Consider the following 18,870-nt stretch of genomic DNA (forward strand, 5'->3'; position numbering starts at 1 on the left):
GTTATACATGTTCAGACAGTCAGGGAATTGGTTGTCATGCTACTTTTGAACTCAGTGAACTTACTAAGGTCCAAGTGCTGATACATACTTCTCATCAGCTAAGGCTGTTGGTCACCATCTGTTGTTGTCATGATTCAAGGATCATTCTGGAAAATAGTCAAGACTGGCTCATACATCCACACAAACAACAAGCCCTGTTGAAGAAGCACTCTATAAAAATCACGTTTTCACAATATACAAATATATATATATAGTTGAAGTTGGAAGTTCCACACAATATACAAATGTATATATATATATATATATATATATATATATATATATATATATATATATATATATATATATATAATATATATGTATATATAGTTGAAGTCGGAAATTCACATACACTTATGTTGGAGTCATTAAAAATAGTTTTTCAACCACTCCACAAATTTCTTGATAACAAACTATAGCTTTGACAAGTCGGTTAGGATGTCTACTTTGTGCATAACACAAGTCATTTTTCCACCAATTGTTTACAGAATATTTCACTTCTAATTCACTGTATCACAATTCCAGTGGGTCAGAAATTTACATATACTAAGTTGACCGTGCCTATATCGACATAAACTGAAAGGCTGCTCAGCAAGGAAGAAGCACAGGGGTTGCAGCATCATGTTGTGGGGGTGCTTTGCTGCAAGAGGCTCTGGTGCACTTCATAAAATAGATGGCATCATGAGAAAGGAAAATGATGTGGATATATTGAAGCAACATCTCAAGACATCAGTCAGGAAGTTAAAGCTTGGTCGCAAATGGGTCTTCCAAATGGATATTGACCCCAAGCATACCTCCAAAGTTGTGGCAAAATGGCTTAAGGATAACAAAGTCAAGGTATTGGAGTGGCCATCACAAAGCCCTGACCTCAATCCTATAGAACATTTGTGGGCAGAACTGAAAAAGCGTGTGTGAGCAAGGAGGCCTACAAACCTGACTCAGTTACACCAGCTCTATCAGGAGGAATGGGCCAAAATTCACCCAACTTATTGTGGGAAGCTTGTGGAGGGCTATCCGAAACGTTTGACCCAAGTTAAACAATTTAAAGGCAATGCTACCAAATACTAATTGAGTGTATGTAAACTTCTGACCCACTGGGAACATGATGAAAGAAGTAAAAGCTGAAATAAATCATTCTGTCTACTATTATTCTGACATTTCACATTCTTAAAATAAAGTGGTGATCCTAACTGACCTAAAACAGGGAATTTGTACTAGGATTAAATGTCAGGAATTGTGAAAAACTGAGTGTAAATGTATTTGGCTTAGGTGTATGTAAACTTCCGACATCAACTGTACATATAATGTATACATTTGAAGTATACACTGCTGTTTTGTAACACTTAGTTTCAGCTCTAGAAGGGTTACTGGTCTTTGTAGTATCTCTTCAGGAAACACTAGAGCAACATGAGCGGTTACAACAGACTGTGCTGGCGTGATTTCTCTTCTCTTCATACGCAGTTATTTCCTTTTCTATCATCAAATGTGCACTTGCACCATCTTCAGATACATGTAGACTGGTTACCGGAAAGGTAGATGGAGCAAAGACATGAATTAGTCATTATGTTTCTGATTACAAATGGAAAGTACAGAGCTAGCAGGTTTGGTTGAACTGTACTGTGTCCCAAATGACAACCTACTCCTATGGGCCCTAGTCAAACACTAGCTATATAAGCAATAGGGTGTCATTTGGAACACTGCCATGTTGTGGAATCCCCACCCTCGATTAGATTAGAAAGGGTTAACCGTGACCTCGTTTATGTGGTAACAGTGAGTGGCAGATGACATCACTGTAATTTGAACTGTGATGAGATGGGTTGCGCGTGTGTGTGTGTGTGTGTGTGTGTGTGTGTGTGTGTGTGTGTGTGTGTGTGTGTGTGTGTGTGTGTGTGTGTGTGTGTGTGTGTGTGTGTGTGTGTGTGTGTGTGTGTGTGTGTGTGTGAGGGGGTGAAGTATTTACAGAAAGCATGCGGCCTTCCAGGTTAGTTACATTCAGCATAATCTTTGTTTTTGTTGACCTGTCACTGAATACGGTTACAGGCACACAATGATTACTGTGGATAGTCAGATTAATATAATAGTTCAATAAAAAATAAATAAAACATCTATTTCCCCAATACTCCTGTTTACATGGACATATCTGAAATCAGGCTACCTGATGGGACTCTGATAAATGCAGAAAATCGCTTACTCAAAATAAACGTTCCACCACAGCGACCATGTTATTTTTGGGAAGCGTATTTGATTCTGAGTTCGGACATATAACGTTTGTATGTGAAAACGACTGCTAAGTCGCATAGATTCAGTTGATTCAGTTTTTCTGAACTCACTTCATTCATTCAGGTGTTCTGAACTCACTACATTCATTCAGTTTTTCTGAACTCACTTCATTCATTCAGGTGTTCTGAACTCACTTCATTCATTCAGTTGTTCTGAACTCACTACATTCAGTCAGGTGTTCTGAACTCACTACATTCATTCAGTTTTTCTGAACTCACTTCATTCATTCAGGTGTTCTGAACTCACTTCATTCATTCAGTTGTTCTGAACTCACTACATTCATTCAGTTGTTCTGAACTCACTACATTCATTCAGGTGTTCTGAACTCACTACATTCATTCAGTTTTTCTGAACTCACTTCATTCATTCAGGTGTTCTGAACTCACTTCATTCATTCAGTTGTTCTGAACTCACTACATTCATTCAGTTGTTCTGAACTCACTTCATTCATTCAGTTGTTCTGAACTCACTACATTCATTAAGTTGTTCTGAACTCACTTCATTCATTAAGTTGTTCTGAACTCACTTCATTCATTCAGTTGTTCTGAACTCACTACATTCATTCAGGTGTTCTGAACTCACTACATTCATTCAGGTGTTCTGAACTCACTACATTCATTAAGTTGTTCTGAACTCACTACATTCATTCAGTTGTTCTGAACTCACTTCATTCATTCAGGTGTTCTGAACTCACTACATTCATTCAGTTGTTCTGAACTCACTACATTCATTCAGTTGTTCTGAACTCACTTCATTCATTCAGTTGTTCTGAACTCACTACATTCATTCAGGTGTTCTGAACTCACTACATTCATTAAGTTGTTCTGAACTCACTACATTCATTCAGTTGTTCTGAACTCACTACATTCATTCAGTTGTTCTGAACTCACTACATTCATTCAGGTGTTCTGAACTCACTACATTCATTAAGTTTTTCTGAACTCACTTCATTCATTCAGGTGTTCTGAACTCACTACATTCATTCAGTTGTTCTGAACTCACTTCATTCATTCAGTTGTTCTGAACTCACTTCATTCATTCAGGTGTTCTGAACTCACTACATTCATTCAGTTGTTCTGAACTCACTTCATTCATTCAGTTGTTCTGAACTCACTTCATTCATTCAGTTGTTCTGAACTCACTACATTCATTCAGTTGTTCTGAACTCACTACATTCATTCAGTTGTTCTGAACTCACTACATTCATTAAGTTGTTCTGAACTCACTTGATTCGCACAAAAGAGGGAGGCTCTCTCGGCTGGTGCTAACACATGCGCAGATGAAATACATCCCTGGAACACCGATTTGAAGGTGTTGACACGTCCTAATCATTTGAAAGATGGCTCAGGAAACCAGGTGTTTTAATCGGCGTATGCTTACTTTGACCTGACGCCGATTTTTAGATAAGCAGAGTAAGTTGTTTGCATGACTATTGCATTATCTGCCTACTGCCATAATCAGTTTAAAATCAAATGATTACTGTGCATGGAAACGTAATCATGGTCCTGATGCCTGTTGCCAAATGTCCATCTACTGTTTGTTGGATTGAGGAGGTGGGGTTTTATAGTGCCCCCGTGTAGAGGAATTGAACTCAAATGGAGCCGATTGTTGAATGTGATTGACCAAGTGTCAGTGCTTTCCGCTAGGAGTCTCAATGCACGTGTGTCCTATAGATGACAGCTCGCAACGTCTTAAGAACCAAACTTGTCGAGCACAACGAACAATCATTCCTCGTGATTACTTTCCCATTGGTTACGTCAGATATTCTAGAATTATTACTCAGAAATCGTCAAACCGTTATGCAAACCACTTCAAATCAAGCGACTGTCTCCCCTCCCCGTATTACTCACCAACCAAGATGTGCAGGAAACATATTGAGCCCCAATGGGATCGCAAATGACATTTTGATTCATGTTCTGCATTCACCCACTAATTCACCTCCCCTGATGCAGACTCCAGGGACCACTCAAATGTCAAGAAGGGATTGACTGTCATCAGCAGCTCTCTTGTAATGTGTATTTTCTAATTAATGCTCTCTAACAGACGCTCGTCCCAGTTCCCAGTCATGTTTCTTCCCACTCATAGGTCCTGTCTGTGGGGCTGACTGTGTGCCCGTGGCTTGGCTTCAGTCCTGGCATGGATCATTGGCGGTGCCCTGTGTGGTTGAAGTGTTGTGGCTCTCGTCCGTGCCGGATGGCGTCTGGTTTCTCCTGGAGGACAGAATGTCTGAGCGGCCGAGCACCGCTGCCTGCCACGGTTAATGAAAAATGGAGGGAGGGAGGAGGAGGAGGCTGTTGTGTCATGTCTTAAATTCTCACCTCTCTGCTGGCTGCTCTCTCTCTCTCGGAGACTTGGAACCAACTCTGTATAGTACAGTACTACACAGGAACCAACTCTGTATAGTACAGTACTACACAGGAACCAACTCTGTATAGTACAGTACTACACAGGAACCAACTCTGTATAGTACAGTACTACACAGGAACCAACTCTGTATAGTACAGTACTACACAGGAACCAACTCTGTATAGTACAGTACTACACAGGAACCAACTCTGTATAGTACTGTACTACACAGGAACCAACTCTGTATAGTACAGTACTACACAGGAACCAACTCTGTATAGTACAGTACTACACAGGAACCAACTCTGTATATTACTGTACTACACAGGAACCAACTCTGTATAGTACAGTACTACACAGGAACCAACTCTGTATAGTACAGTACTACACAGGAACCAACTCTGTATAGTACAGTACTACACAGGAACCAACTCTGTATAGTACAGTACTACACAGGAACCAACTCTGTATAGTACAGTACTACACAGGAACCAACTCTGTATAGTACAGTACTACACAGGAACCAACTCTGTATAGTACAGTACTACACAGGAACCAACTCTGTATAGTACAGTACTACACAGGAACCAACTCTGTATAGTACTGTAATGAATCCAGCCAATCCACAACCTTTCTCCGCCAAACCATGACTATATGACAGGATTTAGAAGTTTTCCCTGTAGCTCTGTTTTGACTTTTCATGATACAGTATTGGAGTCTGGTGTGAAAACACATGGTTCCAGTCGGCGAAAGGGGTCCAAAAAGGTTCTTCAACTGACCCCAAAGGAGAACCTTTTTGGGTTCCAGGTGGAACACGTTCGGGTTTCAGGTAGAAATCTATTGGGTTCCATGTTGAATCCTGTGGGAAGGGTTATACATGGAACTAAAAAGGTTCTTCAAAAGGATCTCTTATGGGGACAGCCGAAGAACCCTTTAAGGTTCTAGATAGCACCTTTTTTTTCTACGAGTGTAGGCTACAAACTTATAGGCGATACAGTAGGGCCTCAAGTGGCTTGAAAATGTTTGTTTACAACAAACGTCATGGTTATTGGATATGTAGGGTATGTTGTAGTTGATGTAAAGCATGACACAGAGCAAGGCGATTGATGCTATAGGTTCTCTGCAGCGCGACAGGCAAGGAGATCGCTGGACCTTTTAAAACGGGCTCCCTCTCCCTCTCTCTCGCCTTCTCTTTATCTCTCCCCCCTCTCTCGCTCTGTCTCTATTTGGCTCACTGCCCTCCCCCTAGGTGTTATGTGTTATGTTGTTGCACCATAGTTGTTTTATTCTCTAGTATTTTCCCTCCCTGTACTGCTGTACTGTTTGTTGTCTGTCTTTGATGGATGGGTCGTAAGTCAGACTCCTCCCCAAAGTGTTCCAACTGAAAGTTAGTACTGATTTAAACAGTATAACCTCCTCGCGCTAGTGACATCATCTGCTATCAATTCTACTGTCTTTGTCAACTACAGTATGTACATGTATTATTTCCACTACTACTTTAAACCCTTTCACCCTTCCCCCCCCTCTCCACCATCTTCCCTCCACCCATTCCTTGCCTCCTCATATTTCCCTCTATTTTTTCATTCAGTCCCAAGTCTTTCCCACAAAGACCAGTCTTTCAAAAACACTATTCCTCCTTCACTTTCCTCCCCCTCTGCTGGTGCTGGAGTGCTTTTGGTGGCTCCGCCCCCTCCCTTTTCCTCCCTCCTCTCCTCCTTTCTCCCCTTCTCTTTGTGAGGAGTGGTGTAGTGGGGCAGGCAGGCAGGCAGACCTCTCCCTCCCAGCTGGGCTGTGTGTGTGTGCGTGCTGACTTGCACGTGCCATGTGTCAGGAAGGGCAGAGTCGGGAGCTATGACACGGTGGATACCCTACACTTCCCTGTTCCTCTCTGTCTATCTGTCTGTCGCTCTCTGTCCCCCCTGTCTGTCCATATCTCTGTCCCTCTCCCTCTCTGTGTCCATCTGTCTGTCCTTCCCTGTCCCTCTCTCTGTCCCTTTCTGTCCCTCTCTCTGTCCCTCTCTCTGTCCCTTTCTGTCCCCCTCTCTGTCCTTCTCCCTGTCCCCCTCTCCCTACCTCTCTGTCCTTCTCCCTGTCCCCCTCTCTGTCCTTCTCCCCGTCCCCCTCTCCATACCTCTCTGTCCTTCTCCCTGTCCCCCTCTCCCTACCTCTCTGTCCTTCTCTCTGTCCTTCTCCCCGTCCCCCTCTCCATACCTCTCTGTCCTTCTCCCTGTCCCCCTCTCCCTACCTCTCTGTCCTTCTCCCTGTCCCCCTCTCCGTACCTCTCTGTCTCCGTCCCCCTCCCTGTCCCCCTCTCCGTACCTCTCTGTCCTTCTCCCTGTCCCCCTCTCTGTCCTTCTCCCCGTCCCCCTCTCCATACCTCTCTGTCCTTCTCCCTGTCCCCCTCTCCCTACCTCTCTGTCCTTCTCCCTGTCCCCGTCTCCGTACCTCTCTGTCCTTCTCCCTGTCCCCCTCTCCATACCTCTCTGTCCTTCTCCCTGTCCCCCTCTCCCTACCTCTCTGTCCTTCTCCCTGTCCCCGTCTCCGTACCTCTCTGTCCTTCTACCTGTCCCCCTCTCCGTACCTCTCTGCCTCTCTGAAACGGATGGAGAAAGACAGAGAAATAGTAAAAACTTCAGGGTTTTCCATTAACCGGTATTAGCTGTCTTTTGGGCAATGTTTTTGTTTGTTTTGAAAAGCCGATAAATAAAATTGACGCTGGCCAATTGAGAACAAGAAAAATATCGAATTGCGAAATAATGTCGCCCCCCCCCCCCTATTCATTGATGGACATAACAGTGGATTGAAATGATTTGACTGGTCATGTTTATCGGTCGATAGGTTAATTTAGCTTAATCTTGTGGAATTGAATTTCGGCGTGTAGCGTATATTTGATATGTATTTTATTTATCACACGTGAACAGCATACAGATACAGAGCCTTTGAGCTAAACATCTGTCAGACGGCGCGAGAGCCGCTGCTACAGCATCTCAAACAGCCAACGCTGAGGCAACGGAAGGCTTCATCAGCGCGTCACACGCCACTTTGCAATGAGCTGGATGCAGTATGCATTTTGAAAACATATACTTAATTGTTTGAAATCTGAAAAAAAATTTTTAGACATATTATGAGGCATGTCTTACCTTGCTTCAAAGTAGCCAAAATCAGACCATATTTGTGGAGGCAATTCTTTTATATCAACTTTCTTTCATTGTCCAGTAGCCAACGACACAACCCAAGTCATATTAGCAACCCATGCTAGTTTTTGCCTATTAGATCCCACCTCTTTCTACATTTCAAATGGATATGTCCCTCTCTGTCACATGAAACCGCTCGCATGTGCCGTGCCCTTTTGACAACTGTGTTTTCCTGCTAATTGCATTATGAAACGAACTCTCCCGAGGAAACTGCTTGCTGCCTTGTGTGCATTGTGGAGCATAATAGTCTATCAACATTTTAAGCTAAAAGTTCTGATCTGTTGCATCTGACTCATTCTTTTTAATGTTTTTATTTTTTATGTAGCCTAGTTGTATGAATTTGGGATCTATCGTCCCACAACTGTCCCAGAGTCAGTTTGGAATAGACCTTTTCTTTCCTGACAAGCTGACCAATGGAATAGGTACGCTTTTCTGCTATGGGTGATAGTAGATTGACATAGGCTAGTGATTCTGCTGTTCATTACTCATCTTGTTGGCTGAGGAAAAGTAAACGTGGACTGTTATTCTAACATGTTCAAAGTGCACATCAGGATTCGGTAAGAAGGGCCCGGCACATCGTTTCATCCTCAATTTGCATGTTCTGTGAATATGAATGGCCATAATGTAAATGTGATTCCTGTCATTCTGAGCACTGTGGGTGGACGTCCTAATCAGGTTACGCACCCCAATGCACATGGGTCCGGTACATTTCTCAGATGTCTGGCGCCACACAACAGAAACCCTGCCTAAAAAGTAACACTTTTTTTTTTATTCTGAGAGTGTAGAGTGTGAGATAAAATAAGACAAAGGAAGGAAAAACCGAGAGAAGGAGCGAGCGGAACGATGAGGATAGATTCTCAGATATCTGTATTCTATGCTACACTTCCAGTTCCACTCAGCACCTGCTCATTCACCCTCACCAACACACCCAATGACCCTTGTTTACATTTGAGCCATTTAGCAGAAGGTCCCATCCAGAGCAACTTACAGTAGTGAGTGCATACATTTTCATACTTGATTTTCTTTCTTCATACTGGTCCACAGTGGGAATCGGACCCACAACCCTGCCGTTGCAGGCGCCATTCTCCACTAACTGAGCCACTTGGGACCACCTTCAGTCATTGTATGCGTATGAGTGAGAGCACAATCAATCAATCAATCAATCAATCAATCAATCAATCAATCAAATGTATTTATAAAGCCCTTCTTACATCAGCTGATGTCACAAAGTGCTGTACAGAAACCCAGCCTAAAACCCCAAACAGCAAGCAATGCAGGTGTAGAAGCACAGTGGCTAGGAAAAACTCTCTAGAAAGGCCAGAACCTAGGAAGGATCCTAGAGAGGAACCAGACTATGAGGGGCGGCCAGTCCTCTTCTGGCTGTCCCGGTTTGGAGATTATAACGGAACATGGCCAAGATGTTCAAATGTTCATAGATGACCAGCAGGGTCAAGTAATAATAATCACAGTAGTTGTTGAGGGTGTAACAGTGTGTTACACAAGCCAGCCAGCCTGTACTCCGCAGAGAGCCTTTGCGTGTGCTCCCCAGTTTGCGTGTTCTCCCAAGTTTGCGTGTTCTCCCCAGTTTGCATGTTCTCCCCAGTTTGCATGTGCTTCCCAGTTTGCATGTGCTCCCCAGTTTGCGTGTGCTCCCCAGTTTGCGTGTTCTCCCCAGTTTGCTTGTGCTCCCCAGTTTGGGTGTGCTCCCCAGTTTGCGTGTTCTCCCCAGTTTGCGTGTGCTCCCCAGTTTGCGTGTTCTCCCCAGTTTGCGTGTGCTCCCCAGTTTGCGTGTTCTCCCCAGTTTGCTTGTGCTCCCCAGTTTGCGTGTTCTCCCCAGTTTGCGTGTTCTCCCCAGTTTGTGTGTGCTCCCCAGTTTGCGTGTGCTCCCCAGTTTGCGTGTGCTCCCCAGTTTGCGTGTTCTCCCCAGTTTGCGTGTGCTCCCCAGTTTGCGTGTTCTCCCCAGTTTGCGTGTGCTCCCCAGTTTGCGTGTGCTCCCCAGTTTGCGTGTGCTCCCCAGTTTGCGTGTTCTCCCCAGTTTGCGTGTGCTCCCCAGTTTGCGTGTTCTCCCCAGTTTGCGTGTGCTCCCCAGTTTGCGTGTGCTCCCCAGTTTGCGTGTGCTCCCCAGATTGCGTGTTCTCCCCAGTTTGCGTGTGCTCCCCAGTTTGCGTGTGCTCCCCAGTTTGCGTGTTCTCCCCAGTTTGTGTGTGCTCCCCAGTTTGCGTGTTCTCCCCAGTTTGCGTGTTCTCCCCAGTTTGCGTGTTCTCCCCAGTTTGCGTGTGCTCCCCAGTTTGCGTGTTCTCCCCAGTTTGTGTGTGCTCCCCAGTTTGCGTGTGCTCCCCAGTTTGCGTGTGCTCCCCAGTTTGCGTGTTCTCCCCAGTTTGCGTGTGCTCCCCAGTTTGCGTGTTCTCCCCAGTTTGCGTGTGCTCCCCAGTTTGCGTGTGCTCCCCAGTTTGCGTGTGCTCCCCAGTTTGCGTGTTCTCCCCAGTTTGCGTGTGCTCCCCAGTTTGCGTGTTCTCCCCAGTTTGCGTGTGCTCCCCAGTTTGCGTGTGCTCCCCAGTTTGCGTGTGCTCCCCAGATTGCGTGTTCTCCCCAGTTTGCGTGTGCTCCCCAGTTTGCGTGTTCTCCCCAGGCGTTTGCCTGTGTGTATCTCTGCCTGTGTGCGTCTCTCTCTGTGTGGGTCTCTCTCTGTGTGTATCTCGGCCTGTGTGGGTCTCTCTCTGTGTGTATCTCTGCCTGTGTGGGTCTCTCTCTGTGTGTATCTCTGCCTGTGTGGGTCTCTCTCTGTGTGTGTTACATAAAGTGTGTATCAGAACAGATGACCTTGATGGCATGAGGCTGGAAGGGAGTAGGGTGTGTAACGTGGGTCGGGGGATGGAGGGATGGGGTCAGGGACTGACAGGAAAACATTAGGTTGGGGGTTGGTCTCTGCTCTGTCAGGAACCTCGAGCAATGATCTAATTTGGGTGGCTGGACCGTCTAATCTATTGATGGTATTTGGCCTAGGCTATGTTACTCCTTAGAAGACTTGCACTGTACACGCCCTAGACCTCTCTGTTGTTATAGAAGATGTGACTTAAGACATATGCTATGTTCTGACACAAGCCTCCCTACAAATAAGGTGAGAGGGTTGAGCGTAGTTGCATCAGCCACTAGGCTTACATGCTGTCTTAGATTGGCTGTTTCCTCAACACTGAGAGCTGGATTCCTCTGTAGCCTGTAGAAATAAATGAAACATTCGTTGAGTTTCACCCACCACCTGTGCCTTCTTGATACAGTAAACGCGTACATGTGTTGATTTGTGTGTGAGGGGGTGTGTGTCTTCTTTGTCAGTGTGTGTGGGTGACTGTTTGAAGGAAAAGATGAGTCAGTCCGTCTTAGTCATGGTAGAAAGAGGTGAACGCAACACACGGCCCCAGCTGCACTCACTCTATTCTGTCATCACTCCTACAAGGCCAATACAATGCTTTGTGTGAGTTGAGATGTGGAATCACATCTACTGATAAATCTGAGAACTAGTCAGATAATGATTTCATTTCTGAGTTACCACATACCACGCACCTCATGCTCAAATAGAGTACTCCTACCGTAAGTGTTGAATTGCCCTTTTTGTTTTTTTAAATCATCACATTCTCCTTCTTTAGGCCCCCTCATTATACCAGCACTGTCTTGTTATTATTCGCTAGTACATCAGCTGAGCACTTGTTGCTATGGAACTACCCACTGACCACAGACGTCAGTTCAACGACTACTTTTGATTTACATTTGGTTGAGTTGTCAACTAACGTGAATTCAACGTAAAATCAACAAAACATTTCACCATGTCATTGGATTTAGCTAAAGTTGGGCCAAAAAAAGACTCAATTCCCTTTACGCTGATGACTTTTTCCACATCCAATTATTTTCCCACGTTGATTCAACATCCTCACATTATATTTTTTGGTTGAAATGACGTGGAAACAATGTTGATTCGAGCAGTTTTTGCAGAGTGGGTACCCTGCAGGGTTTTGAGAGCAGAGCACTCACTTTTGCTCATTTCTGTAATGCTTGAGAGTTGTCTATGTGCTAGTTGTGTTCTTTACGGTTGGAAACAAAATAGTGTTATGTCTGTCAGGGCTTTGGCAGTACTTCAATTGTTGTGACTGTCTGGCGGTTTGGGTCTAGGGAACACAAGGTAGTCAGGGGTTTGCCTGAAGGAGTTCAAAGGACAGGTGACAGTTGTGTCTGCAGGTGGTTGAGACATAAGGACCCCTCCCTCTGGTGTATTGCTGAGGAGATCACAGAACAATAGTTTCTGCAATTTGGGAGTAAAATAGTCTCCTTTAGGTCTGATGGAACATATGGTTACAATATAGGGCTAATATGTGTATAGATTTATATCATCGTGGGTCGATTTAAGTTAAAATCATTTTTCACGTTTAACTTTGACAGTGGATGTTAGTTTATCTCGTCCTATACATAAAGGGCCAGTTTACCGGGGACAGATTAAGCCAGGACTAGGACTAGAACTAGTCCTATCTAGTCCAGGACTAGAAACAAACTCAATGGGAGATTTTACATTAAATTATTTTAGTGTCCAGGACTAGAAACAAACTCAATGGGAGATTTTACATTAAATTATTTTAGTGTCCAGGACTAGAAACAAACTCAATGGGAGATTTTACATCAAATTCTTTTAGTGTCCAGGACTAGGCTTAATCTGTGTCCGGTAAACTGTCCCTTTATGAGCCCACACATGGACAGGGCCGTCAACTTTGGTGTGGCTCTGACGTACTGAGGTGAAGACTACAAGGGCCTATAGGGCAGGGGGGTCTTGACACACTAGATAAGTGAGTCTGTTGTCTGAGCTGTGATGGCTGCTGGTCTGCTCATCCCAGGTGGTGTATCACAGAACAGTAGCACTAACCTAAAACTCCCTCAGTGTTACCATAATATATAGCTTTTTCTTCTGGGAAGATATTATTTGTATGAAAATGTTAGCTTCAAAAAATGTGAGAGAAAATGTATTTTAAAAAACAGTATAGTTCTGACAAGTGTAGTCTGCTACTAGCAGAAAGCATCTATATATTGGCCAGTGGAGGCTGCTGAGGGGAGGACGGCTCACATTAATGGCTGGAACGGAGTAAATGGAATGGCATCAAACATATGGAAACCGTGTGTTTGATGTATTTGATACCATTCCACTGTTTCTGCTCCAGCCGTTACCACCAGCCCGCCCTTCCCAACCTCCTGAGATTGGCCCGCTAGTTGCTTAAAAGCATTTGGATTATCCTACGCTGTTTGAACTGTCTATATGACATGGCCAGAACAGCCTTTTAGATATCGGCTGGGGGCTAATCAAATTCATATTGGGAATTCATATCGTATACAGGTTCTTAAAACAGGGGGGTGGTACACAGTTTGCTTCTTTCTTTGTTGTACATGCACTCTCTTGTTGGCGTTGAGCAGATGAGTGTGTTACGCTGAACGGAGACGGTTAAGTTTGCTCTAAGAGCGAGAAATGCTGTGTCACTGCACAGCGGGAGAGAGCGAGTGCTAGTCAGGAGGGTGAATGAATGAGAGTGTGTGTGTGTGTATTGGGGTAAGGGGGGGGTCTACACACGGTGTCATATGACTTAAGGACTTAAGTCCAGCCTGTGCAAGGCGGGGCAGCCTGGCGGGTTCTGATGATGTAACAGTTATGTCATAACTACATGCTTTCACTAGCTCGCTCTCTCTCTCTCTCTCTCTCTCTCTCTCTCTCTCTCTCTCTCATTGGTGCTTCCTGGACACGTGACACAACACACTTCCCTTTACTACTAGGCACCAGCTTGGGTTGCGCCGTGTTTGTCTTTGGGTTGCGCGTGCGCACGCGTGCGGTGTGTGTGAATGCCAGGCAGCGCTGGTGGAGGACTGTGTGAGTCACAGGGCCAGACAACGAAAGCCTCCGACAGGGTTGGAGTGACACTGTCTGCCATGAACCTGGAGCGATGGAAGGGAATGGACAGAAAACACGAGAGAGAAAGTGTGAGCGGAAAAAAGAGAGAGTGAAAGAGAGAATACTCAAATAAATCCAGCCAATGCGCAGAGTCCACACGCTCATTCATAATAATAAAACGATACTGTGCAGGAGCTGACAAGGACCTCAACTGCATGGAGGAGAGACGTGACGTCGGCCATGTTTTTTCCCCCCTTCTTCTTTGATAAATCTGATTCCAGATAGAGAGAGGGGACAGAGAGAAGAGAAGGAGCAGAGAGAAGGGCGGTCAGAGGGGTAGCATGTGGAGTGAGCTAGCAATGGTGGTGCTAAAGCTGAAGCAATGGTGAGGGGAGGAGAGGGAAAGCAGGCACGCCATGGAGAAGGAGAGAGAGCGGAATCACTTCTGTCCTCGTAGACGTCGGTGCAAATGATGTTGCCGTTTTGTCGATGTCTCTAGTAGCACCATGCCACTGCGGACGGTCTCTGTCAGGCGACAAGCCGCTCGATCGCTGCTCCTCTGCTCCCTCGTCCTCCTCTTATCCATGGTCTCCTCTCTCGCTCGAGCCGAAGTCACACGAATAAGACAACTTACTAGGTTGTTATGTGTGTGTGTGTGTGTGACTGTTGCATTTCTGTAGCTCAACATCTCTCCTTAGTCTCCCCTCGATGTTCCTCTCGTCTCTACTGTCCCTCTGGTTTCCTTTATCCCTGCGTATCTGTGTGTTACCAAACGGCCATCGACTGCTGCTTGTGCAGTTCCCCAGCCTCCAGTCCCGTAGTCTTTGTCCCCCTCTCTCTCAATCACATTCAATCCATCGGCTCCCTCTTTCGCGTATGTATTAATCAGGAGATTATAGGCGTTTAGAAACGATTGAGTGTGAAACGTATTGGCACCTTTTGAAAGTCCTCTCAAGCCATCGCTGTCCTCTGGTATGTGGGAGACTCGCTATGCTTCGTCTCGCCAAGTCCTAGGCTGCTCTTCTTCCGCCGGCATCACCTCGCATTGAGCGACACATCAGCGGCCGGGGCAGGTAACAGACCTGTAAAGAAGTCGCTACTATTAACGTTTTTTTCTTTTGTGGTAGACGACAGAGAGACGAACAGAGAGGTCGTCAGCGGCTTTGTAACGACCAACGGACTATGACAGAAACAGAAAGATGGACGTACAGCTTGTCTCTCAGGAGAAAGTCTGAGTCTGAATCGGTTCGAGTTCAAACCACATATAAATGGGCATTTTAATGTTGTTGTTTCTTTTTATCTCATTTTCTTGTTGATGTTCCAGCAAGTGCCGCTGAGATTGGCGTTCGCCTGCATCTAGTGGTTTCCATCGCGTCCACATGCTCAGAAACCGCTCCGCTCTTAGATTACCCAAATGACTAGACCTGACTAGATAGACTAAAGCACATAACATCATGTTATCCGAAACAGACTGTTATGTATTCAAGGTGTTCCTATTCAATAAGGGATTGTGCTGGTGGAGAGAGAGAGAGAGAGAGAGCTTTGCCTGGTAACAGCTCTCGCTCTCCTGCAATGGGTTGCTGTTTCTAGGGCTGCCGCTAGCGTCCATCCCTGAGCTCTCTCTTTCTCTCTCTGCTCACTGCACACTCCTCCATTCCCTCGTACGTGCCCACTGTGCCTCAGATAATGGCCTCTCGCTCTGCACACACAGAAGAGAGAGGGGGAGGGAGAGTGAGCGAGAGAGAGAGAGAGAGAGAGAGGAAGGTGGGGGCTGCAAGTAGAACCAGACTGTGAGTGTAAGAGAAAGAAAAAGGATATTGAAAAGGGAAGGGAGGAGCAGAGAGAGGTAATGAGAAAGGGAAAAGGAGAAAACAGAAAGTGACGGCTGTAAGAAGAGACAGAGAGCGGCCGTGAGTTCCATGGGGGGGAGGTGTGTGCGTGTGTGTGTACGTGCGTGTCGGCGCTTGTGTGCCGCAACAACAACAAAAAAGCCTCCACCACATTGCTAGTGGCTCCCCTCATAGCACCACTATTGCACGCTCCCCTCCTCTCCCTGCTGTGTCTCTCCACTTCCACTGGCAGGACGTCTAGACCCATGTAAGTACTGAAGCTGTGTGGGGCTCTCTACTCTTTTCTGGCTTTTATTCTCATGGTTCCTCCTCCATGTTTTCTCGACGACAGACACGGCAGGAAAGGAAAGCCAGGGGGGGGGGGTTAGAAGGAGGGAGAGAGGGAGGGTGTCGTGTGTCTAACTGTTTGGATTTATGTCTACTCCCAGGCTTTATGCCCCCCACCCCCTTTGTCTCCCCACCCTCCTTCCTTTTTGACTTTGTGCTGTCAACCTTGGAGGCATCTGTTCTGGTCTGGTGGAGGTGGGGACGTGAGGTGGGGACAAACGCGTAGTGGTCCAGTTGTAGGATAGACCAGCTTGACTGTTTAGCCGGCAACGTACTGCCTGTGTGTCGTTTAAAGGGACTAGTCTCCGAGTTTAGGGTGTCTAACAGGTTAGGCAGTCTCTTCTGGTTGGGCGTGTTGATGTTTTGGATTGGAAGCCTTGTGCGGTGCGTGCCGTTTGTGTGTGTGTGTGTGTGTGTGTGTGTGTCCTGGCAGGAAAGAGTAGGCTCTCACACGGCGCCAGTAGTTGTCCGAGCACGTGGTCTGCTCTGTCAGAAGCACCGTGGTAGGTGCCCGCAGGTGTAAGCGTGCCTCGGTGTGAATAACGCAGTGTGCATGAAGAGAGAGAAGGTATTTGTGACAGTCTCATTTGGCTAAATACATCTGTGAAGTCCCAGTTGACTGGGTATGAGAACTGTCGTTATGATCGTGTTGTTAAAGTGTTTGGGTTTAAGCCGGGCGTGTGGAACCGGCGATTCAATTGGTGCTGTACGTGTGAGAGGAAGTGTCTCAGTTCATTGACTGTGAGAAACGGAGATGAACAACAACAATGTGACTGGTTTTGGGGATGTTGGGTTGTACAGTTCTGTGACCACGCTGTTTCAATATATTGCAATTCTCTTACTCACTCTGTCTCACCCCCATCCACTAAGCTCAGTCTGATGATCAGTCTGTGATGGGGCAACGTGGGGCCTCTCACGTATCGCCGGCCGGCTGTTCACCCCCCTCCACCCCCACCAGACACCCCCACCAGACACCCCCACCAGACACCCGGCACAGAAGGTGAATTCAAAGGGCCCGAGCAAGCGGCCCATCCAATAATTAGACACTTCAAAAGGCTCATTTCAATATATTTAAATTACGGGAAGCAGGGTGTCTGGTCCACTTCAGCTGTCAACCAACTGTAGGAGCTACAAACGAGAGCCGTGTTGTCACTGTGAATACAGATGTGATGTAGTCTGCATTACACACAGACCTGTTGGATCCTAACTCAAAACAACAAACCAGCCTAGTTCCTATTCTAGGTATAGGCAGTCTTTTGACATGGTGTAGTCTACCTTTATGTGGATCAGTGTGTGCAGTAAACGGTGTGTGTGCATGGCGGTGTAGTATACAGTAGGTACGTGTGTACAACATAGTGTACGGATATGATTATGACTGTGTGTAATCCTCATAGAGCTCAGTCTGTCTGAGCTCACAGGACATCAAGTGTTATCAACGTGTGTCTGTCTGGGGCAAAGAGCAGGGCTTGCCTTTCACCTGCTATAGCCTCAATGCCACTGCACTCCCTGTTCTGACATGTCCACAGTGCCATGTTGAAGACTTCCTTATTTCGTTTTTAGGCTGTTGTAGAATAGGACTTGAAGATGTTCCCGAGGCAAAGTCAAAATATGAAATGTGTTATTTGGTTATTTGGACACTCAGTGTGTCATGGATTTGTGTTTCAGTGTAGAAGTGGTTGAACAGACACTACATTTCTAAAGTTTGAGGTCACTTAGAAATGTCCTTGTTTTTGAAAGAAAAACACTTTGTAATCGAACCCACAAATGCTGATGCTCCAGATACTCAACTAGTCTAAAGAAGGCCAGTTTTAATTATTCTTTAATCAGAACAACAGTTTTCAGCTGTGTTAACATAATTGCAAAAGGGTTTTCTAATGATCAATTAGCCTTTTAAAATAATAAACTTGGATTAACTAACACAACATGCCATTGGAACTCAGGAGTGATGGTTGCTGATAATGGGCCTCTGTACGCCTATGTAGATATTCCATTTAAAAAATCTGCCGTTTCCAGCTACAATAGTCATTTACAACATTAACAAAGTCTACACTGTATTTCTGATCAATTTTATGTTATTTTAATGGACACATTTTTTTTTGGGGGGGGGGGGGTTCTCTCAAAAACAAGGAAAGTGACCCCAAACTTTTGAACTGTGGTGCATATTCATTACCTGTACTCTGTGTTTGTACTTGGATTATCTGTGTTTGCTATGCCTCCTCAAACACAGTAGATCATAACGAATCGTCTTCAGACCTGGGTTCTCCCTGTTTTACACACACCACTGACAGACAGTGTCATATTGCTCCAAATAGGAAGTAACGGAAGCCTGTGTAGAACAGAACACCTTCCCTGTTTTGTATGTCAGATGCTTGTCAGTTTGTAAACACTTTGAAGACACACTGACAATATGGACACAGTTTTACTCATAGGAAACCATTCATCTTAGTACGGGCTCCGTTTTGACAGAGCAAAACAGCAGACCCAGTCCTTCCAATACTTGCATGATGTCCATTTAAGGGGTGTCACTGCAGATACACGATTCAAGCACAGATCGGTTGCATTTCCAACCTGTTTTGAAGTCAGTGTCGTGTTGAGAAGGCTGTTTGAAGTGTGTTTTGACAACAGCAGTCCTTTGGTTACACGGTCGAAATGTCACTTTTAGTTCCCCCCTCCAAAACCAGGAGCCAGGAGACCAGATCCTCCCCTATAGTCTGTCTTATCACCTTGCAGCCTTCATTCTGCAGCTCCAGTAAACAGTGATGTCATCACAGCTAATGTATTGGGATGAGCAGCTTCAACAATCAGATGAGATCATCGTGCTCTATCTCTAATGGACTCTAATGGAAGTGAGAGTCATACAAAGCTCTACTATCATCATACGAAGCACACTTGTGAAGTGGCATCAGGAATGTCACCGTGG

General features: G+C 45.5%; 1 protein-coding gene across 3 annotated transcripts in view; it reads left to right on the forward strand.

Moving 5' to 3' along the window:
• Positions 1-18,870, forward strand: part of LOC118393385 (methylcytosine dioxygenase tet3) — a 68,604-nt gene that overhangs the window by 26,748 nt on the left and 22,986 nt on the right. The window contains exon 1 of one of the 3 annotated variants that reach the window (XM_035786020.2): positions 13,761-15,870. The exons of the other annotated variants lie outside the window; for them this stretch is intronic. The gene's annotated coding sequence lies outside the window, so the exon portion shown is untranslated. Of the gene's footprint in view, positions 1-13,760; positions 15,871-18,870 lie in introns of those variants that run through there. 3 annotated transcript variants of the gene reach the window in all.

The sequence above is a fragment of the Oncorhynchus keta genome, chromosome 14 (assembly GCF_023373465.1).
Source record: "Oncorhynchus keta strain PuntledgeMale-10-30-2019 chromosome 14, Oket_V2, whole genome shotgun sequence".
NCBI classification, from domain to species: domain Eukaryota; kingdom Metazoa; phylum Chordata; class Actinopteri; order Salmoniformes; family Salmonidae; genus Oncorhynchus; species Oncorhynchus keta.